The 23,800-nt window shown below is 40.3% G+C and overlaps 1 long non-coding RNA gene across 1 annotated transcript in view; it reads right to left on the bottom strand.

Annotated features, from left to right (window-relative positions):
- Window positions 1–1,623: 1,623 nt before the first annotated feature.
- Window positions 1,624–23,800, bottom strand: part of LOC137574281 (uncharacterized) — a 38,598-nt gene continuing 16,421 nt past the window's right edge. The window contains exon 3 of the long non-coding RNA XR_011031968.1: window positions 1,624–1,649. This is a non-coding gene — a long non-coding RNA (uncharacterized lncRNA). The remainder of the gene's footprint in view (window positions 1,650–23,800) is intronic.

Raw genomic sequence — 23,800 nt, 5'->3', positions numbered from 1 at the left:
GCCATTTCAAGGACGAGAGGAATGTCTTTTGGCGTGAGGAAGCTCCTTTACCATGTGCATCGATTCACATCCTCAGGTCCTGTGATGTCCTTCGGATAGCTGAGAACAAGGACCTTTTCAGAATATTTCATGTCCTTCATCCTTAGATGACCCCCAGTTTTTTTCATGCCAATACGTAAAGATCATCAAGGACATCTTAAGGAGCCATGTACTTTCGTCCTGCGGCAGGATTTGTGGATTTTAGAGCTAAAAAACGAAAAAAGGATTATTTTCTAGAGCTTATAACTTCGCAGGACATTGACCGATTTCGACAGGACATACCTTTTTTGCTTCTTCAGGATCAGGACTATCGAACTGCATTCAAGGATTTTCAATATCCTTCCAAAAATGTTCCTTGAATTTTTGTAAGAGGGAGAGTCAGAAAAATGGCCAAAAATCGCAAAAATACAAGAAATATCCTTATTACTCGGCCATTTCAAGTACGATCTGGATGTCCTTTGGTCAGATGATAGTCCTTAATGAACTGCTTCGACTGGCACTAACAGGTCCTGGAATGTCCTTCAGGTAGCTGATATAAAAGGACTTTTGTGTTTGACGAAAAAAGGCAAATATCTCGCGAATCCTTTGAAGGATCAGGACGAATCTGATGTCAAAAGATTCGAATCATCAAGGACTATAGTTGGTGCAAAGGACATGGCGATAGTCGTGCGGAGAGCTGAGATTTCAAGGATTTTGTAGCTTTCCTCAGATTTTTCTATCCTTTCCTTCAATTTGGGACTTGGAAAAAATTACAAGTCCAAAAATCAGAAAACTGCTCATAACTCGGTCATTTCAAGGACGAGAGGAATGACTTTTGGTCTGAGGGAACTGCGAGATAATGGGCATCGATTGATATCAGCAGGTCCTGGGATGTCCTTCGGATAGCTGAGAACAAGGACATTTTCAAAAAATTTTATGTCCTTCATCCTTAGATGACCCCATTTTTTTTTCATTCAAATACGTAAAGTTCACCAAGGACATCTCAAGGAGCCATGTCATTTCGTCCTGCGGCAGGATTTGCGGATTTTAGGGCTAAAAAACGAAAAAAGGATTATTTTCTCGAGCTTATAACTTCGCAGGATATTGATTGAATTCGACAGGACATACCTTTTCTGGTCCTCCAGTATAAAAACTAGCGATCTGCATTTAAGGACACTTCGGGAAACTGACATATTAAGACTTTTTTGATTAAGAAAAAAAGGGCAAATATCTCGAGAGTCTTTTAAAGGATCAGGAGGAAAGGTGTCCCCAGTTGCCCAGTCAGCTGGGTCCTACAATGTTCTTCCGATAGCTGACAGAAATCCGTTTGGGATATCATCCTTAAATGATTCCAGTTTTTGATTCAAATATATATAGACATCCTAGAATACCATGTCCTTTCTTCCTGCGGATGCTTAACTAAAATCAAAATGTTAAATGTTAAAAAAGAAATTTGTTTATAATAAATTAAAAATCAATACACTCATTCAATTACGAATTAAACAAATGTCTTTACTTTCAGAAAACGTATATATTGTAGATAATACAAATGATTTTAAAGTTTCTTACGTAATTTTCTGACCTGCCAATAGTTCGTCGACATTCATGGGACACCTCGTGGACCAATTGGCCTAATTAAAGACAATTACAGATATATTAATGGCCATTACGACATCGTTCTCAGGCACTTGGGTAACAGTAAACGAAATCCATCCCACAGAAAACGCTGGCTACCAAAGAAATACATAATATTCCATTCTGGTTGCAATCCCATAAAAATTGACCCCCGCTTGAGTAAACTCATAAAAAAAGAAGCACAGAAATCGCCTTTCCACCCAATCAATTCGTTGCGATCTGCTCCTGCTGTTTAATCTCAATAACAGCACATAAGAAATATGTATGCCGATATATGTGCAAGTATATCTATATATATATTAAATATTGTATACGTTTTCAGTTTTTTTCTTCTTGCGTTTGTGTTGTTTCCTTTTTGCGTATTAATAAAAAGCCCAAACAACGATTGCACTTCACACCTCATTGAGATTGGCTATAAAGATGCCTTAATAACTCAGCTAAGAGCCAGAGGATGCGATTTGTATCCCCGCACTCTCCGCCCAGCTCCAGCGCCAACTGTGGCCTGTCAGTATCGTTTATGGTTTGCCCATATTTAATTTGCTACTCTGAGTCAGTGTGTCGATAGCCAATTGAAGCGTCGCCTTTTCGTTTTTCTTCTTTCGATAAGACGATGATGATGACGATGATGATGATGATGAAGAACCCAACAAAAAAAACAAGCGCATAAATATGAAAATGGCTTCATTTTGTGGTTCACAACTCTTGGGCGAGAGCTCTTCCTTCCTTCTTCATCATATACAGCTTAAATTAAAAACTTAAATTTCAACACTCACTGATCATATTTTACGAAGAGTCCAAGTCTCAAAGCAAACCAAACCAAAGCAAAGTAAAACACACACACACACACACAGAGACACAACTATCCTGAGCCAGTCTGACAATGGGAAAGGCGTTGCAAGTTTATCTGACAAATGCGCGTATATCTTGAAAGTTGTTGGTGCGGCTGCTGTTGCTGCTGCTGCTCCTGGAAACGAAACTGACCCTCACATTCATTTATCACCGCAGCAAAAAGTAAAGAAATAAACTAAAAAACTTGCCAAAGAATATGTCGCCTTCTCTTTGAGAAGTAGCAGCAACAAAAAAAAGGAAGAAGAAAGTGGTAGCCGCACCTTTTGGCAGGCCCACACCGATCATCATCATTTCATAGTCCATAGAAGAGACCAGCAGCAATAGCAGCAACGGCTACTTCATCATCATCTAGCGTAGTCATGGGCCTGACATTTTTTTTTTTTTTTTTTTTTGGTTTTTTCATCTCTCCTATCAAAGGTAGCAACATCAACAACAGCAGCAACAGCAAACAACAGAAGAGCCTTCTCAATGATTAATTGACTTTCAAAATTGCTGAAATTTTTAATTTATTATACGCGCTAAAGTGATTAATCAGTAGAAGAATATAAACAACAACAATATAACATGCTGCTGTTCGGAGTGAAGGGCCAATTTTTGAGACTGAAAGTGCCCAGACGAGGTAAGAAGGTAAAGCCCCCCCTCGACGATATTAACATTCGAGAGTGTCGGTGCCAATCCTTTTAGCTTTTTAAGCTTCACTCACAAGACGTTTAATGCCTTTTAATTGCCGACAATGTTGCAGCCGTTGCAGCAGCAACATCATGTAACTGTTTGTTAGTTGCTGCTGCTGTCAGCCATAACTCGGTCATTTCTTTAGCAATTTGATCGATCAACGAAAACAAAAAAAAAGAAAACCTGATGATTATTATATTAAAAGTTCACTTAAATTTATTGAAACAGCTGACAAAAGGAAAGCGGAATATAATATACACCAGTGTTGCGAAATGCTAAAGTGAATTAAGTGAATTTCTCATAATTAGGTAGGGAGACCTATTTTGTGGAAGTTGCATCTGCTAATTTATGCTAAGGACGTGGTCGTCCATCCACTTATGAAAATTGGATTTTTACACACCATTCCTTTTGGGCTGTTGGAATGCCTCGCTTTTTTATTGAGCTGTCATGTTGTTTTCTGCCAGGTTGTTTGCCAACAAGGCAACTGGGCAACAACAGGCTCCAATAATTTAAATATCAAAATTGTTAGCAATTTGCACGCCCAGCCAGAAGCTGCAACAGCAACAGCAAAAGCAACGCAGGCAACAATTGCTAATCAAATTAAGCAATTATCTTGTTACGAACCAGCAAGCACATCAAGTGGCCCGATTGACCAAAACCAAGGGCTATTCTCTCTTCACTGGATCCTTGCATTCTGTATGGCTGGCTGGCTGGCTGGCTGACTGACTGACTGACTGGATGGATGGCTAGCTAACTTGGCGAGCATTTTATCATTGGCAATCAAAATGGATAAAAATAGCTCACACCTTTTGGCCAAGATGCGTTCAACCAAATAGGCGTTGCATTAGGGCGGTGAGAAAGCAGCAGCAACAACAACAACAACAACAACTAAAATAGCAAGAGTACAACAAAATGCAAAGTGCATAAAGCATAAGGCCCGCAGAGTTTATAAAGTCATAATAATGCCAGGGAATACGCTTAAAATGCAATTTATCGCCAGCAACAATCCTGCGAAAAAATTGATGACGGCGACAGCAGCAATAGGCTGCTGCAACAACAACAACAACAACTTGTCCAACCAACTGACAGGCATCAGCGTCAGTCATTTTAGTCAACTGGTCAAGGTTTCTTTTTAGTGATGTGAGTAAATCGTGACACGATACGCTGCCAACTATAAAATATTGCTGCTGCTGTCTCATCTTTAGAGCTGGACAACATGCGGCCTTCCTGCGGCATTTTGGTTTCGGCCGACCGACCGGCCAGCCCCCCTTTTCCTGCCCTTGTCCCTCACACTGTCTCTCTCTCTCTCTCTCTCTCTCTGGCAAAGGCAAAAATTAAGACATTTTATAAATTGCGCGTTGTTTTGCTGCCGCCTCTTCTTGACTGCGGCAAACGACCCTTAACGTGTTGCACATTGCATTGCAATTCGTTCTGGGATCTCATCAAGCCCACCAAAGCGAAAGACAGAGAGAGAGAGAGAGAGAGAGAGCCATTGCCATTGCCATTGTCGTAGTCATCATCATCATCATCATCGTCGTCGTCGTCGTCGTCTGTCAGAAATTCCTCATGGACCGGACCTCATTTGATTGCCCAAAAGCCCTTGCACACACCTTGAACATTTGAATTTGATGCTGAATCTTTTGGCTCAGCCTGTGCCAACATGTTGCTGATGCGTCAAATATGTTGCTGTTGCCGTTGCCGTTGCCGTTGCCGTTGCTGTTGCTGTTGCTGTTACTGTTGCCGGCGTTTGTAGTCAGCCACTCCCACTCGACATTTTCGGGCTTCGTTATGAAAATTGTGTTTACGATCATCTCTATTGAGATTTTTCTACCCAGATGCCAGATGCCTGGCGGACACGCCTACCGCCCACCATAGTTGTTGTTGCTGTTGCAGTTTCTCCTGTTGTCTAACGCATGTCAATGAGGCAAGTTTTTTCCAGCCTCCCAAAAAAAAAAAAAAAAAACTCTTCCTCTCTGGGGTTTGTTTTTTTTTCTCCTTTTCTTTCTTCTGGGTGTGTTCTTCACTTATCTCTTGGCTCATATTTATGTTAATGCGTCGAAACGAACATCAAAAGACAACGACAACGACGACGCTCTGAAAATGCTAACGGTTCTGGGCTTCTCTGACACACACACACAGACACTGATGAGTCCACAAGGAAACTGTCTTAGTGGAAAATTTATGTTTCCTTTGTTTTATTTTTGGTTTTCTCCCAATTTTTTGTTTTTTTTTTTTTTTGCACTCTTTTTATTATTATTATTATTTTTTGTTGGGTCTCTTGTAAGGTTTAATTAATACGCAACAAACTTGAAAGACAGTACAGTAAAATGGGTCAGATAGTGTGTGTGTATGTGTGTGTGTGTGTGTGTGTGTGGAGGAGGCGTGGCAAGGCAATGTTGCCTTTCAGGCTAAAGTGCAAAGTTATTAGTCTCGACAAAAATGTGCCACAAGAACCGGGAGATAAAATGAAGGTAAGGCTATGGGCAAATACATATGTTTACTCCAAACTTGCATTTGCTGTGATATTTTTCAAAGTTCTTGCTGATAATTGATAATTAAGTATGGTGTAACAGCAAAGGAACATTCCAATTCATCATCCAGTTGCACACACACACACATTTTTCGCTTCTATCTGCAGCACTTCTTTTGTGGCCTTCTCCAATTTCAAATGCCACTAATCACACACACAAATCTCAATGACTTGGCTGGAGTCTAAACCAAAGCATGTACTTAAATTTGATATTTTAATAAATTAAAGCGCATTGAAACTAATGCCAGTAAGTAGGAAGAAAAAAGCCGCCCCAACAGCAGCAGGCAACTGGGACTAAGACCTGAGACTGAGACCTGAGAACTGATCTGAACCGGTAGCCAGTAAGAAAGATGCCTGCCAACTGATTGCAATTTGAAATATTCAATGTTCGAGGTGAACAACAACAACAACAGGGGGCCGGGGAGAAAAGAAAACTCAGCGACAAGAACTTCTGTTTTCATGGAGTGGAGGAGCGGCATAAGTAGAGTACAGTCTACAGTCTGTAAGAGAACGCATGATTGGCACAGACCATAAGATGGTCTGACCATCTGAACCAGGACCAAAATGGGGGCCAACAAACAACACAGTGTAATAAGGCTCTCTAGCTCTCTGGTTCTGCCCACTGAGAGGAATTGCTGCTACCAGCCATCCAACCAAGCACAAGCATCCTACCCACCTATCTGCCAACCTACCTACCTATGTATGTATGTACCTACCGGCACGATCAGTGATAAGTTTCGAAATGGTTTTGAATTTTTGTTGCTCACCAGACTAGTCTCTCCAACAAGCATACTGTTTGATTCTTATTAAAAGATTGGCGGAAGCATCTCTTACAAGGGGATTGCAAATTACAGAATGTCCCAAACCCAAACCCGAACCCAGCCCAAAATCACACTCAATTCGCCCATTCCTCCGCCTCGACCAAGTCAGGTGGTGATGGTAGGCAACTAGACAGGTAAGCACACAGGGAACACACATGCATATTAGTATTTCGATTTCCTTGTTTGACTCTGCATACAATTAGCCTACAACATTTGGAATTGAATATTTTTCAGGTTTATGAACCATAAACTTAATCAGTGGAAAATAATCAGCGAAAAGCAAACAAGCCAAGACAAGAAGAGTCAAAGGCAAGCGAATGAATAAAAGTGGAGAGGAGCGAGCATCACCATCGCCATCACCAAACGCCAAGTCAAAGGCACAAAACCCAAAAAAAAAAAAAGAAAGATAAGAAAGAAAACAAAATAAAAGAAGGTTTGGCTGTGCCAGCTGTTGAACCATTGAATAAATCTCATAATGCACTTTGCCATTGGCCAAGGAGTCCACAGAGGTGGGATGGGTGGGGCGGCGGATAGTTCTTACATTGCCACTTGGTACTTGGCATTGCTTGAGGAGCACAGCGAAAAGAAAGCTGAGAGCCATAAACATTTAAAGCCACTCTTCACTATGAATTTGTTACATCAATATGATGTAATATAATATGAACTCTATCTTTATCCTTTAGTAAGGAACCTTTCCAGGTGAAGAAAGAACTTGGCTTTTAGCTCATCTTAGCAATTCCATTCCAGAATAATCAATGCAATGTCCAAAAGTATTTTTCTCTTCTTCATATAGAAGATGCAATTAAAAATTCATACTTTCATTGTGCCAGTTGCAACAAAAAAGAAAGAGAAGGAAAATTAAACAAATTTGTAAGGACTTGTTTTGAATGCATGGACATGTGTTTCTCGAGAAAATCTCTCAGCTCTCATGCAGTTGTTAATCCTGCTCAATTAAAGCTGTTAGTTGGCCACTTAAGATCTCAGTTTCACTCAGTTTACTCTATCTCATTCTCTCGTTCGCACTGTCTAAAGCAAAATATCCAGCAATTTTTGTCTACCCTTGCACGAGAAGGTATATAGATTTGGGCCAGAATACCAGAAGAAGTTGATGAATGACCAAAAAAGTGGATTGACTAGCTTGAATCGCTTCAAAATCATATTCCAATACAAAAACTTGACCATAAAATTAGGATATAACCTTTGGAAATGTCTAACAAAATGGCTGCAAGCAATAAATGATCTGATTAACAATTTGTTAAGTGGTTTCTAATAAAATTAGTTGTTTTAATGGGCTGCAGAATGAAGGAAGGGTAGATTATGGTCGGCTCGGAGTGAGTTAGCCCAACCCAGTGTGTTTTTTTCCCCCTCTTTTTTATTTTTGTACTGATACGTTCTAACTGTTTGCAAATTGCTTCTCATGTGGGTTGAACTTTTTTAATAACAAGGCAACGCCAGCCAGGAGAGAGAAATCTCAGCAATTTATGTTTGCTGTTTGCATCGACTTCAACTGGAGATGAAGCCGGACGCAGAGACGGAGACAGAGTCTCTGGCTGTCTATGAATGGGAAGCGAAAGCAGCTCAGTTAAGCTTGGCCCAGCCCAGCTCAGCTCTTTACCGGGACTACGGACCCTGATCTCTCTCTCTCTCTGTGTCTTTGGACCCCATCCATCCTGTAGGTTGAACCAATTTTTGCAAGTGTGTGTGAGCAATGCAATTACTTATCACAGTATGCTGCCAAGTGGCCGGGTTGAATAAGGAGATGACCAACCGAAATTACTTCTGAACCTTATACCATGGATATGGATATGTACATATATTGAAGACGGAGGAGGGACGTGAGGAACAAGAAGAAGGAGAAGTGTGGGGTATGGGCTTTTGCTATGCAAATGTCTAGGTCTGGGGCTGGACACGACTATTACCTGTCACATTGTCAGGTGATTGCGAAATTGTTGCGTTACGCCAGCGCGACCAAATGCGGCCTTAAATTTGTGGGAAACATCAACTAGGTACAGCAACAACAATAGCAACAACAACAACAACAACAACAACAACAGACATGAGCATCAATTGCTGATGGAAATAATCCTCCCCATTCCTCACCTAAACCACCACCAGCCACCATTGATGGGCTCCGCCAGTTGGAAACGTGACTCGAACGTGACGTTTTGTGCAAACAGGAAGATTCTTTCAACTGACAGCAAGGCCCAGTGTATCCAGTATTGGAATACTCAGTCTCCGGTTCCAAGTACATACATACATACAGGCAACAGTTGGCATTGGGACAGAGAGAAAGAGACTGGCGGACAGACGGTCACAGACAAGAGTTAATACAGTTCGGCGCGAGTTCGAGTTGGACTCCAAGTGACTTGATTGCACCGCTCTGACATCGTTGGTGGTGGTCAAGGCAAAACGGTACTTGCAAAAATTACTTAAACCTTGCTAAAGTTTGCTGCTGTTATTGTTGTTGTTATTGTTGTTGTTGCCTTGACTTTGACTCTGAATCCAGAATCTGACAAGGGGGATCTAGACTGGCTCGACTGGCGATCACTGAGAGCCAAGTTGGCCATTTCAGGGCTTTATCAAGCCCTCTCCATCATATTTACAATATGGAAATCATTTGGCCATTGTCATAATTTACAATTTTCGCTCTTTTTGCGTAGGCCCAAAACTAACCAAGCAACCAACCAAACAACCAAACAACCATTGTACCCAACAACCGCACACACAGATTCATGTCCATGTAATTGATGAAAGCCCCAGACTCAATTGCTATTAATGTCATCGATAACAACATTCAGCCATCCTCCATGGAGGAGGCCCACTAAACATATGACAAGACTCGTAAACTGCGACGACACAAATCAAAACATGTCACAGTAAACAGTTGCTACGCCTCACACAGAAAATTCTAGGAAACCGAAACAACTTTAATTCTCTTCGACTCTCTAGGATTTCGTTGTAGCCGCACATTTTACTTCCTGGTGGTGCCAAATGGCTGTCAACGCTGCGCTTGGAAAGGGTTTGGCCAATGCCAATTCTCTCAATACCAATTTCTATGCCAATGGCAATGAAATGGTTTCTGGGTTAAAGCCCTCAAGTCAGAGATTTATGACTACCAGCAAAAAATGGTTAAGTAGATGACAAGAGAAAACATTACCTGCATTCTCTTCAAGCTCCAATGTAAGGGAATCCGTTAGCAAATGAAATGAAAGTAAGTTACACTTCGTTTCTTTCTCTCGTCTGTTTTAGTTTGTCCTCTGTGGAACAATAATAATTAGTCAGTTGAGATGACTTCTGTTATAAAACTCATTTGAAACTTGTCAAGAAGGTCCTGGCAAGCTAAGCACTCAATTTTCGAATACTTATAGTAAACTTGGTCTATATCGGCAGATATTTAGTGGCCTTTCATCTCTAAAAGGGGATGATCTGACAAACGAATACTTGTCTAAATGTCAGTTGGTTTCATTGTGGTTTTACGGAGATTTGAATTGTCTGAGTTGTTGCCATTGCGATGAAAAGCTAATGCAAATGGTTGCATCTTATGATGAATCGGTGTGTTGTGCTGCTTGGCCCATGATTCATGATTTATGAGTTGAAAGCATTCTTCAAGTAAATTAGCCAAGGTGTCTAAAATTCAACATTGTTGTGCAATCAATGGGAAATGTTTCTTTTCTTTTCAATTCTACGTACGTATCGTATCGTATCGTATCTTTTTTGTGTCCACAGTTAATGTTTGATGTTGCAGTTGGAGTCAGAGTCGGGAGTTTTGAATCCCAGAGACAGAGAGAAGAGAAGAAGTTTGCCGCCACCACCGCCGCTGCTGATGATGCTGCTGCTGCTGCTGCCCCATCAATGTGGTTAACTTAAATTGCTAATACCTGGCATTGGAATGTTTTTAGCACTTCAGTTGTGTTTGGACAACAGCCAACAATGGCAACAACAAGCGGCAATGACTTGGCCGAAAGCCCATTGGCCATTGCCATTGCCATTGCCATTGCAGCAGTTTTGCCAACAAAATGCAGATGCCACAAGGCAGATCCTCCAATTCTCAACTCCCGACGCCCGATGCCTGATTCCCTACTCCCAACTTCAGCTTGAGCAATAGCCAGAGAACCACAGCCTCATCCGCATGCATTTATGCAGACAGAGCTGCCGCCAGCTTGTCGTCGATTTATCCCCCCAACGCCCGCCTTTACCCCCATCTTCATACCCCTTCCCCTTGGCACTTCTGCTTAGCAATGCGCATATATTTGCCAAGTGTTCGAATGCGAATCCGCTTTGATCGACGTGGCCCGACTTGGCTAGGTTGAGGTGTCAGTTAGCGGGGATTCTTGGCCAAAATGCAGTCACTGCTGTTGCTGCACCACCGCCACCACCACCACCAACAACAACAACAACAACAACCACTAACCACCAGCAGGTGTTGCCCATTTTTTTTTCTCTCTTTTTTTTTTTTTGTCGTTTTTTTTTTCGCTCCTGCCAAAATCTCACAACTTACACAAACCCCAAAAGCCATCGCCAAATTGATTTGTCAATCGCATTCAGACAAAAAAAAAACCCAACAGAGAATAAGAGAGAGAGAGAGAGAGAGAGAGAGCGCATCAGGGTGGAGTGGGGGCTTAAAACAACCGCAAACTTGCGCACATTTTGTTGGCATTTGAAAGCCATTTGAATAACATTTGAGGCTAAGACTAAGCCTGATGCCGTTTCTCTGCCGACTGCTGGCTCACAGCTCTCGATTATTTCTGTTTGCGAAAGTATGTTTGCTGCATTACATTTGACTAGAAGACAAAAAGCTGCTGGTAGACACTGGACCACAAGGTCCAAGAACTTTCCATCAGGGAATGCAATGGTAAAAGGGTTACATTAACAAGAGAGTCCAACAAATTACAATCAAATCAAATCAGAGAGAAAGAGAGATAGGCAGAGGGACATTTCATTAGTTGTGGGGCGTCAGTTAGTCAGTCAGTCAGTCACTACGCAAAGTAAATTGCAATTTCGTTGCGGTTTACCAGTCTCTCCAATACCGAAACGAATTCAGGAAACTTAAATGGTTGTTGTTGTTGCCTTTGTTCACGGGAACCGAAATTCGTTTCGGTGATATTTTCTTTACATTTCCATTTTTTTTTTTTTTTGGTTTTCCTTAAAATTATGTTATCTAGTGTTTTTTTTTTTCTTTTTGCCAGCTGCGAGTGTTGTCCACGTTTAGTTGTCATCATCATCGACGTCGACGACGACGACGACGACAACAACGATGACGATGACGATGACGACGACGGGTCCCTTCGCCAATTTGTTGCTGACACTGTGCTGACGACTTTTGCCACAGAGTACACAGAGTGCAGTGAAAGAGAAAGAGAGGCTTGGCCCAGGCCAACAACAGCAACGGCAGCAGCAACATAAACAACAACAACAGCAACAACAGTTGGCAATGGGAAGCGCATAAAAACTAATTGATTGGATGCCAAGATGTTAAGCGCATAACGGCAGCAGCAACAGCAACAGCAACAACAACAGCAACAAAAACAGCAGCAACTTGCCAAGTTGTTGCCGTTGCATTTTGCTGTTTTAGCCTCAGCTTCAGCGTCGTTTTCAGCAACTTTTATTCAATTTAAATGTGCTGGCAGCAGCAGCAGCCGCAGTATGTGGACCCCGCCCTGGTCTTCGCCATGGTCTTGGTCCTTCTGAACTCGGTATCCCAGTCGCCTTGGTCTCTTGGCTGCTTGGCTGCTGTTTCCCAGCAATTCGCTTAAATTAATTATTTTTTATTAACTTTTCGCTCATTAATAACATTTTTCAAATATTTTCATACCAAAAGGCAACAACGACCATTCCATCTCTCCCTCTCCCCCTCCCTCTCTCTCTCTCTCTCTCTCTCTCTCTCTCTCTCTGTTGGCAAATTTGTCGCATGTAATGTTTTTTTTGCTCGAGGCGAGCATAAAATTTGATGACCAAGTTAATAAAATTAGATGGCCTTTTGGCGTATTTCTGTTTCTGAGATTTTATCGAAAAAGATTTGGGCAAAACAGCAAAATGTGCTTAAACCAAAAAAAAAAAAAAAAAAATGATGAAACCAATACCAAAATCAATGATATTAGATTCACCTTAATTGGCACTGATGGCGCCGCAGCCGATGGATTAGCTTTGATTGAGAGTAATTAACGGGAATGGCTAAGCTCTCTTGAAAAACTTTTCAAACACTTGAGATCATTTTTATAGGCAAAGGCTAAGATGGGGTAGATCAAAAGGATTTGAAGTCGAGTTAGCAAAAGTGACTAAAATGTAGTTTTGAACACCTTTAAGAACATGATTCTGACCTGTTTTTAGACTACACACATGTGTGTGTGTGTGTGTGTGTGGATGTTAGTCCCTTCAGTGGGTATATCTCAGTCGGTTAATCGCGTCAACTTGTTATCGTGTGACGTTAATTCCACTTTCCTGTACACATCCACTTGAACATTTATCAAAAGTTATTGCAAATTAATTGCAATCTCCCTGGCTCAATCTGTGGCATCATCTCGAGGCAATGGCCCGTTGGCATTTTCGGGTTTGGCTGTGGTTTCTGCTGCTGCTGCTGTTGCTGCTTACCAAAATTTATGGATGCCTTATTAGCTGATAATCACTTACACACACGGCACACACACTCAGGCACACACACACACACATGTATGCATGTACATACTGGAAAACGGTAAAACTGAAGTTTTCAACTCTCTGGGATCTCTGGCAGATCTGCTGGGTATATTAAAGTGCATTAAGATAATTGAAATGGCCAATAAAAAATATTTTCCCTTTTACTCGTTTTTTGAAATTTTTTTTTTTTCCTTTACTCATTTCATTTCATTATTATTTCGTTGTTTCTTTTTTGGGGTGCTTGTGTGTGTGTGTTTCGGTGTCAAAAACTTGTTTGAAGTGTTGAGTCTCGCGCTTTGGGCGTTTTCAGTTGCTGGAGCTTGTTGGTTCTTTTTATTTGGGGCCTGGATTTGAGTTATGTGTGCATCAATGGAGTTGTTGTCTTCTGTCTTCTGTTGTTCCTGGAACTGAGCTGAACTGAACTGAAACTGGACTTGGCATTGCTCAACGTTTTCAACGTTTTTCAATTTTCATATTTCTCATGTCAGAAGAGTTTTTGTTGTGTTTATGCTTGTATGTACATCTTTTTGGCTTTTAGTTACTCCTTTTTGATTTAGTGATTATGTGGAGAGACTGAGAGGAGGCTCGGTTGCTCGTTCTCTTCTTATTCGCATTTGTGCATTATTAATAAGCTTTCTTTTGATAAACCAACAATGAGATGTATACGAGAACCCCATACAATGGGCGTTCATTTTACGGATCTCAAGTGTTTGCTTAAAATGATTTAAGGCGTGACTCTGACGATGAGCCAAAGCAGGACATCTGATAATTTACCCTATTATATATAAATATATATTTTACAGTTTTTATGCATCTTTTTTATTACTTTGCTTGCTGTTCACCTAAATATTGTTCTTTCTCCCGTTTCTATATTAACTACAAGATAGGCATAACTGCTGATGTATGGCCAATAAGCATTAAGTCCAAACTCAAAAGGCATCTAATATCTATTAAGGAGACTCTTCGTCTTTTCTTAACCCAAATCTTCTTTAAATTTCGTGGCCACATTGCTGCCATCTCCCATTCCAGTTTATACTTCTTTTCTTTGTTTTGGCTTGTCAACTTGCATACATTTGCATCATCAAGCGCAAGGGCAGTGCGGGACCCACAAAAAAATGTGGCATGCCACAGGACGCTTGAGACTGTTGAGTCGGTTGTGAAGGGTCGGTGGTGTTGTGGTTTGATGGTGGTCAGAAGACAACCCAAAATCCACCAAAACAAAAGTACATACAACATAAAAAAAAAAAAACAGAACTTCTTTTCCCAACCCGATTACAGTGTGCTGTTTTTTTTGTGTTAATTGAGTTGTTTGCAGTTCTTTTTCGTTGCTGCTGTTGTTGCTGGTGTTGTTGTTGATGTTGTGTTGCTCATTTCGTTTAAGTTGCCTTCACATGGAACATGGGATGCCAGGATCCCAGGCACACTCCGATACAATCCCAGTCCCCAGTCCCAGTTCCAGTCCCAGTCTCAGTCACTTGTTGTAGTTGCTCTATGTCTCTTTCACTCTCTGTGTCTGTGTTTTGTAATTTTACAGCAATTAGTGTTGCTTGTGTACACTGTCAGTTATTTCTTGGCAGATTTTTGCAACTCAAGTGAGTGTCGCGCCCATCAGCTAGCAGCTAGCAGCCAGTAAGCCAAAGTACCAGTGAGCCAAATGAGTCATGGATGCTGCTCCTGCTGCTGCTGCTGGTGATGATGCCATTGCCTGCCAACTGACTAATATGGACCAGAGAGACGCACACAGAGAAAGAGAAACTTCCAAATTAAAAACTTGACACTAACTTTTAAGTAGTTAATTTTAAACTGCAGATAAGCAGACAAAATAATCTTGCAATCTAATGGAACCTAATGACAAACACTTAACAGGAAAACTTCATGTTGTTAAAGCAGGAAAGGAAAAGTCCTGTCTCCATTTGGCCCACTTATTGAGCACATTCATTTACTATTGCATACTTTCAGAGCTAAAGTATTCAATTGAAATAATAAAAAATAAAGAAAAAACACATTTTGTTTAGTCTCAACTGAAATGCATCTTCTACTTGTCACTTCCCTCGCCCTCCTTCACATGGGCCATCGATTAGACCGTAAAAAAACGCCCAAACAGGCAAAAAGATTTGCCAACAGACAACACACACACATATACACACACACAGAAAAGAATAAACAAATATGCTGTCGGAGACCCTCGAAGCAGCAAATGCAACTGCAACTGCAACAACAAACGTTTTTTTTTTTTTTGTTGAGTCCCAAAAATATTTTGAATGTAAAGTGCGGTTCAACTTTGCTTAGCAACTTTGGTTTTCGGTTTTGGTTTTCGGTTTCTCGCTTTTTGCTGTCTCTATTCTTGTCCGTCCAGTCGTCCGTTTGCCTGCCTGCCTTCAGTTGACGTGCGCCTGCGCGACCACGCCTCCCCCGTCGATCTGGCTTTTTGGTGGTGGCTGCTGCTTCACCCGCTCAGTTGGATCACTAATTGGTCACGACAGTAGATTTTTTCGCTTTTAAAAAGCGAAAAGTAAAATCCATTGAATTTGGCAAGAGGCCAACTGTAACCGTTGTTGCCTGGGCAAAACAAAAACAAAATAAAAAACCTTCAATTTTTGGTAGCCTTACTTTGTCCTCCATCCCCTCCACCCTCCCCCCACCAGTACCACGTCTATCTGCTCCTCTGTCCGCCTTTAAGTTTAGGCTATGCCAATTGATTTTAGTCGTCAGTTTTATGGGCTTTTGATTTTTTGTTGTTGCTGTTGATGGCGCAAACATTTGGCTCTTTTGTTGTTGTTGTTGTTGCTGTTGCTGTTGCTGTTATGTAGCTTAAATTTATTCGTTTCGTTGCATTTTAGTTTTATTATTGCATATAAAATTAAATGTAGTTTTAATCATTTTTTTATGTTCCGTCCAAAAATTGTTGGCCATTATTCAAGATGTTATTTAATTTTTATCGATATTTATGATATTGCTTTCCATTGTTCTATTCGATCAAAATTGCTAAACAACAAATTTAAATCGATATTTTATGTTTAACAATTATTGGTTGTAAAATAAGTGATGGCATTTAATTGATTGTTATTGCTAGGAGAATTGTTGGCCTACTTTTTGTTTTAGAAGAAGTCCTTAATCGTCGCTTGAATAATTAATGCAATGGCCCAATTGAAGTTAACTATTAGACTTAAACTTAACCTTTTCTGGACAAAGTTTTTGCCAACAGAGATTAGAGATTTAAACAAGGATTAAAGTCAAAATATGATTAGGTCTTCATTTTGGAGCAAGGAATTGCAGTGGCCAAGACAATAATGCATCGCTATTAACTTGGCACAAATTGTGAATTGTTAAATTTGTTGAAGCAAATCAAATTAGTTTGGCATCTAATACAAAATCTGTGAGAATTCGCATAATTGAGGCTTAATTGGCTTCCGATTATAAACATGCATGAGAATTTTTGTATTTTCTTTGCTCTGTATGGATATACATATCTATTATATATAGACATGTATGAGAGTAATTGCTTTTGCTGGGAGGTAGTGAAGGAGGCGGCGGAGAGGTGAGGTGGATAGAGTTTAAGTTATTAAGTTGAATTTCCATTTCAGTTTTCGGCATTTGCCGTTGGCTAAAGGCAAACCAAAAATACAATGTCCATTTATCAAATCAAAATTTACTTAATGAAATTAATAAATAAATTATGATATAAATCTTGTTGCAGTTGCTGTTACTGACTGGTTGGCTGGCTGGTTGGCTGGTTGGCTATTTGGCTATGGCAACAGCAGCAACATTTTTATTAAAAGCTCTAAATTATTGGCAATCGCAGGCGACGGCTCCGGCGGCAGCTACACAAAGACCCAAACGAGGCTGGTGGTTGGTTGGTTGGTTGCTTGGTCAGCTGCATGACCAAGCTAACCAGCCGTCTTGGCCAGGTAAGTCAGCCAAGTGGCCCATACCATACACACCATTAACGAGCAAATGTCAATTTTCAAGCAATTTTTGTAGTTTTTTTTGCTTTGCACTCTTCCCCCTTCTTTTAGTTAATAATTTTTGCTGTCCAACTTCGACGTCATCGACGATGTGCAGAAGCAACACTAGCAACAACAACAAATCAACTTTCGTAATGTGTTGAAAAATATTTTGTCTGGCTGGCAAAATTAACTTAATTTTTCTTGAGCCAAGGGGAGGGCAATTTTCATTAAGGAAGTTTTTCTTATACCCTACCAGTAAGTAAGGCATTACTCTTTAATTACTGATTTAAACAAAAATAAAGTATTGCATTTCTCTTTATGGCAATCTCCCTTCAAAGTAGTTTAATCTGTAAAATTTACTGAGGCAAATGAATGTTTTTTATGGTTAAACAAGAAATCGATATGGCATCCATATTATGTCTATAGTTTATTTGTTTATTGAATCGTTATTGCATGTTATAAGTATTTATTTATATAATCATTAAATATTCTTTTGCAATGGTTTTTCCTTGTGTTTCTTTTTGTATTTTTATATTTTGCCTTTGCCGTGGATAGAAGTAAGGGTAATCGAGCTTCAATTACATTTTTATTGATTGTGATTTACTGTGATAAATCACACTCGTTGCATTTTTTTGTGTTCTCTGATTTGATATTTTTGTGTTGTTTTTTTGGGTTTTTTGTTTTCATGGCACGTAAATGTGTCAAATATTGACAATTTATATGAAATCGACATAGGAGCTATGTTGTAGGAGCAAAGGCCTTTGCATTATGTTTTCTTGTCTAGGTAACATTACACACAGAGAAAAACCAAAAAGGTAAAAAAATAAAACAAAAAATACATTTTTGAGACTGGCAAGAAATATGAGTTAAATGCGTTTTTTAGGTCGTTGCAATTTTTTATGATTTCTTGTTGTTTTTGCTGTTGATGTTGTTGTTGGTGTTGGTGTTATATGTTGGCAATTTTTGATTGCTGTTGTTTGTTGCTGTTGCTGTTGCTGTTGCAGTTGGTTGTGGTTGCTGTAAACAGGAGATTGTTATTTGCAACCCGCTGTGCGTACACCGCAAACTGGACAACTTAATTTGGCTAAAAGTCGCTTGTTAGTGTTTTGGCCAGTTGCAGTTGTTGTTGTTGCTGTTGCTGTTATAACTGACCGTTGTTACTGACTGTTGCTGCCAGTTAGTGGCCGTTGGTGTCGCGGTTTGCGGTCCATTCACCACATCTCATATTCACATATGAGTCAAAGAATTGAGGAATTGAAGATGAAGCAACTTGCAACAGTCAACACCAACAACCAGAGCCACATTGCAACCACAAACAGAACCTCCTCTGGTGTTGGCACAGTTATAGATAGATATGGCCAATCGGTATAGACAAGTTTCTGTTTTTTCATGGTGTTTTGTTTTTGTTTGGAGCTTTTACCATTTTTCTCGCATATTTAATGCAATTATTGCAAAAGGGGCCACAATTAGGAGAACATGGCACAGGAATTGGAAATTGGCAATCTTATGATTTGTGGCACTTAATCATTAAGTTGCCTACACTGGATAAGAAGAATTAGCTTTAAAAAGTCTCTGTAGATCCGTCTATTTAGCCATTAGATATTCCTTTTGTTTGTCAACTCTTAATGACTCCGAATCGAGCTATATTTTGCTGTAAGTCTCTTGAATATTTCCATCAGCCAGTTTAATTGCTCACGTCTTTGATTAATTTGTTGACTTGCTTAGCTTAATAATTGCCACACGACAGACAAAAAAAAAACCCAAACAAAATGGGAGAAAACAATGCAAGGAGAGGACAAAAAGTAAACAAACAAACTGGAGGAAGGAAAAAAAGCAACAAAAAATAAACAGAAAAAAGAAACATTAAACAAATCCCCAACTGCATTGCGGCGACATTTTACCCATTTGCCAAGCCAAGTGTTGCAGCTGCAACAGCAACAGCAACAACTGCAACAGCAGCACGAAGTTTTGTCGCGTCACAAGCAACAAACGACATTTATCATGTTAACCTTTGAAGTGCATTTGTCTAGACGTCTTCAACGAGAGTTGTTGTTGCTGTTTCTTCTCTTGTTGTTGTTGGTATTTTCTTCCGGAAAAGAAACACAAAAAAAAAACAACAAAAAAGAAACAAAAATGCTTAAAAAAAACAAAAAAAAGAAACAAGAGAGAATAAAGTAAGCACGCACACACAAAAAGAAATCATAATAATTTGTAATAAATTAACGCCTCGTATGACAACAGCAGCAACACCTATGCATGTCCCTTTATACCTCTATGACTCTATGAAGGATTCGCCAAACCGAAACACGCCCATGCATCGACCTAGAGATGGCAACGTGCCACAAGCCAAGGCCATCTAAGGATACCTCTTAGCTGAATCACCCTATGCAAAATCCCAGTTATAAGCGCTATCCATCACCTTCTGTCCACGTTCCTTTGGCTATCCTTAACCACTCCTTCTAGTTTTCATCTATCTGTAGCAATACCTTTTGTATTCAGTGTATATTGTTGTCTTTACCTCATCTAATACGTTTAGTTTTATTCCTTCTCTTATGTTTTAGTTGTTTTCCACATCGGTCTTTGTAGGAAAAGACAAGAGAAAAACTTACTTTTTTCCTTCTCTCTTCTATTTTCTACACATCTTATCTTCTTATCTTATCTTCTATCTATCTTCTATCTATCTTCTATATATTGTCCATTTATTTTGTCTATTGTATATACCTCCGAGAGCTTCTAAAGGAAAATATCTATAATAATCATAGCCTTGTGTGAAAATCCTTAAACTAATATATTTTCATTTCAAATTGCTCTTTGGCTTAATCAGATTTTGGTGGTTTGACTCACGTTGTCATCTCCCAAATGAAATGGGTATGAAATATAAGTAAGAAAAAAAAAAAAGGAAAACTCCTCTTGTCATCTTCATTAAGTCAAGGCGCGTTTTGCTGCAGCAGCGGCAGCAGCAGCAGCCGCCTCGAGTGCAAAGTCAAGCCGACAGGGCCCAGACAGTCACATCGCATACACACACATATGGTACATGGTTCCTCCTTGCACATATTACAGCTTTTTCCCGTCCTCTAGGTCCTAATAACCCAACACCAACACAAACTCCATCACCACCGCCACTCGTCCCATCTTATCCTTTTGTCTAATTTCACGCTGTCGTCTCTCATCAAAGCCTGACGCTCGTCCCCGGCGAGTAATTCATCATTTCGCGTGACGTACTTGCCAGCCAGCCAGCTCCTCCTCCTCCTCGTCGTTCCTCTTATATCCTCACCATCGTCGTCATCAACATGCTCCTTGTCTCCAACCCCTCGTATACACACATAAATTCTCAAGTGCCAAATGCATTTTTTATATATCGCCAGCATAGCCAACCTGCCCCCAAACCCTGCTCCCCGTGTACCGCCTCCTCTACTTGCCACCTTCCTTGAGCCGCCTTTGACTTTGGCCTGCCTCTGTCTGTTTCACAAAACTGCCTCCTCTGCGACTTCTCTCTATTGGCGTGACACAATCGACAAGTTGAGCTTGAGTTGGAGCAATCAGCGGCAGCGGCACGGTGCAATCGTCGTAAAGTCGCGTCGTTAGCTGCTAATTATTCAAATTAATTGTTTCGACCGATACAGCAAAAGCAACAGCAACGCCAAACAGACACGCGCACGCGCACGCCTCAAACGCCAATCATGCAGACGCCACATATAGACAGACATACAGACAGACCGACAGACGAACAGACAAACCAACAGACCGACAGGCATTAAGGAAATTCAACTGAATCGGGAATAACCAAAGGCAGTGGGGTGTCAGTGGGAGCTATTCAAGGGTTGACAGGTGTTCAATTGACAGGTGTAGGCCTATTAGGGACATTAACCTTAGAAATTCAAAAAGCTCCTTCTATCATATGCTATGACATAATTAATGTCCTTTTGAGAAAGCTAAAACAAACATTTGATTGTAAAGTAAAAGCTTGGCCAAAGGTTCAAGCTGATATTCCTGATGTCACCAACAATGTGAAAACTGTTGCCAATGCACCCAAAAATGTTGCTTGTGACACGAGACATATACATTGCCTTTTCCAAGAGGCAATGTTCACGCCAGGCAAATGCACTTTATAGATTTTCCCTGGCATCTGCCTGGGTAACATTGCAATTGAAACGATATTAATTGAAACACACAATTAAGATGATCATTAGATTTCCTGTCGGCAAATGTGTGTGCTCTTCTTTTAACATGGTTTTCTATTGAAATTGAGTTGTAAAGCTTTTTGTACTATGTTAATTTGTGACTAGATGCAATTATTATTCTGTCCCCGACTACGAGTGTGTGTGTGTTTCTGTTTGGATACTTTCTAGTGTGCTGTGCTATGCTGTTGCTGCTGTCACTGGTGTGTTCCTATTCCTGGGCCTTTCCAACCTGCCAACTGCTCAACTGTTGTCTGGACAAACAAATAGAAATGGCAATTTAAATGCAAAGTTTAATTTTTTTCCCCCTCTCTGTTTTGCAGTTGCCTGTTGGCTGAGTTATAGCAATTCAGGTCGCCTTTGTTCCAGTGCAGTTAGAGCTAAAGTGGGTGGGTCCAATATGCCTGTCACTGGGATGGCAATGGGAATGGAAGTGGAAATGGGAATAAAAAAAAAAAAAAGAAAATGTGGCAGCTACTGGCAGAGGGCGGTGGCATCAATGTGTGAATAGTATTTGATATTAACATGAAGTTTTAATCAACGATAATCATCGAGTTTCCTGCAAGCCGTTTATCGATTTAACCATTAAAATTAACTTAATTAAATGAGAAACATACAACAACAACAACAGAAACGACAAATGCATTCAATTTCTCATTGATTTTGCCTTGCCTTGCCGAGTTATGTTTGCTGTCATTTGCCTTGGCATTACCTTTACCGTTTTGCTTTAATTTGGTTTGGTTGCTTTTGGGCCAACTGTTGCCACAAAATGTTATGCCAAATTGCAGCTACCGTTTGCGGTATCGAGACTTAATCTCTTTTTCTCTCTCGCTAACTGGGACTGAGGAGGGCCCAGCTACCCGTGTTGCCAAAAATTGCTTTGCCAACGCTTGATCTCATCATTGAATTTGGCTTTGGCAACAGCAACAGCAACAGCAGCAGCCAGAGCAGCGGCAACAGCTTCAACTCTTTTCTTTTGCTGCCAAAGGACATCAAACAGAAGCGGCGATCGCTTCTAATTTGCATAAACATTCGTTTAACATTTATCCCCCAAAAACGTTTTTCTTGTCGTTTTCACTATCCTTCTCTGTCTCTCTCTCCCTCTCTCTCTCTCTCTTTTGCATTCTCTCCTCTGTCTCCTTTAAAAAGTCATCATAATCGGCCAAAAAAATAAAAATTTGTTGTTATTTTGTTGTTGTTGTTGTGGTTTTTGGTTTGTTGTGCTTCCCAAAAGCAACAACAGTAGCCAGAAATTGATGCTAATCTTAGCTGCAAAAACAAAAACAACGAAAACAGTTGAAAGGGGTAAACTAAGGTGAGCGGGAGGCGAATACAATTTGCTTGCCATTTCCAGTTTACCTGCGAAATACTCTAAAACCAAAGAAGAATAGCTCCTTAAGTCGGTAACTAGAGAGTCCTATATATCAGATCGATAAAGTTTAATAAATCTAATCAAGTTAAGCTCTCGGCAATCCTTAAATGAACATGTTCTGTCAATTCCATTTGTTAATATTCATAAGATAAAACAACAAAATTATATTCCTGTTACTTTTCGAAGCATTTCAAGAGTCTGGCACCATAACATAACAGATATCTTCTCATAGGGTATTCACCAGTCGTTGTATTGCAGTGCAAAAGGCAAACAAATGGAGTTGTCGTTCGTCTTTTAGCGACAAAAACCAAAAATGTCAATCGTGTTGCTTTTATCAAGAATTTTATAAAAGATGAGAGATTATAAGCCCAACAGAAAGGCAAAGCAAAACAAAAGGAAAAAGAAATGAAACAACTTTATTTTTCAAAAACTTTTAGTTGATCAATTAAAATGTATTAGGTAGATACATTTCTAGCAGACTGTGAGTGAAATATTATAGAAATTTCCCACACATGTATGTATGTGTCTGGTTGTTTGTATGTTTGTTCTTTCATCTTGCGCCAGTCATCGTTAAGTAACTATAATCGAATTGAATCTTAAAATGTCACAAAACCATTAAGACGAACGACACATCCCGCCACAATGTCACAATGGTCAGCTGTAAAAGATCGAAGAGACCCGCTCGCCTTTTAAAGTCCCATACCACTCAGGCAGATAATTTGCGATCATTTCGCATTGATGATGGTAGATTGGAGATTGGAGAGATGGGAAGTTGGAGGAAAAATGTGAAGATGGAGCGATGATGGTCCCCGATACCAAAAAAGAGAAGCAAAGCAAAAGCCCAAGTCGAACAGAGGGAGAGAGAGAGAGAGAGAGAGAGAGAAAGAAAGCCATGTGTCGATAACGGAGATAGAGATGGAGATGAAGTCTCCATGGCTTACCAGACAGACGACTGCATCGTGTGGCATGATGGCATGCAAATATTGTCGCCGACAGTCGCCCCAGTCCGGGTCCAGTCCCAGTCCCAGTCCCAGTCCCAATCCCCTGTTCAGATCGTGTAGATAGTTAAGATCGCTTATCTGGGCAACTGAATTATGGCAGAGCTAAAAGCTAAAAGCCTGCCAAAGTCCGTTCTCGTTTTTTGT

This window comes from Drosophila tropicalis, unplaced genomic scaffold (genome assembly GCF_018151085.1).
Source record: "Drosophila tropicalis isolate 14030-0801.00 unplaced genomic scaffold, ASM1815108v1 contig_443, whole genome shotgun sequence".
Taxonomy (NCBI): domain Eukaryota; kingdom Metazoa; phylum Arthropoda; class Insecta; order Diptera; family Drosophilidae; genus Drosophila; species Drosophila tropicalis.
The sequence above is the reverse complement of the archived record's forward strand: the minus strand, read 5'-3'. Positions and strand labels throughout refer to the sequence as shown.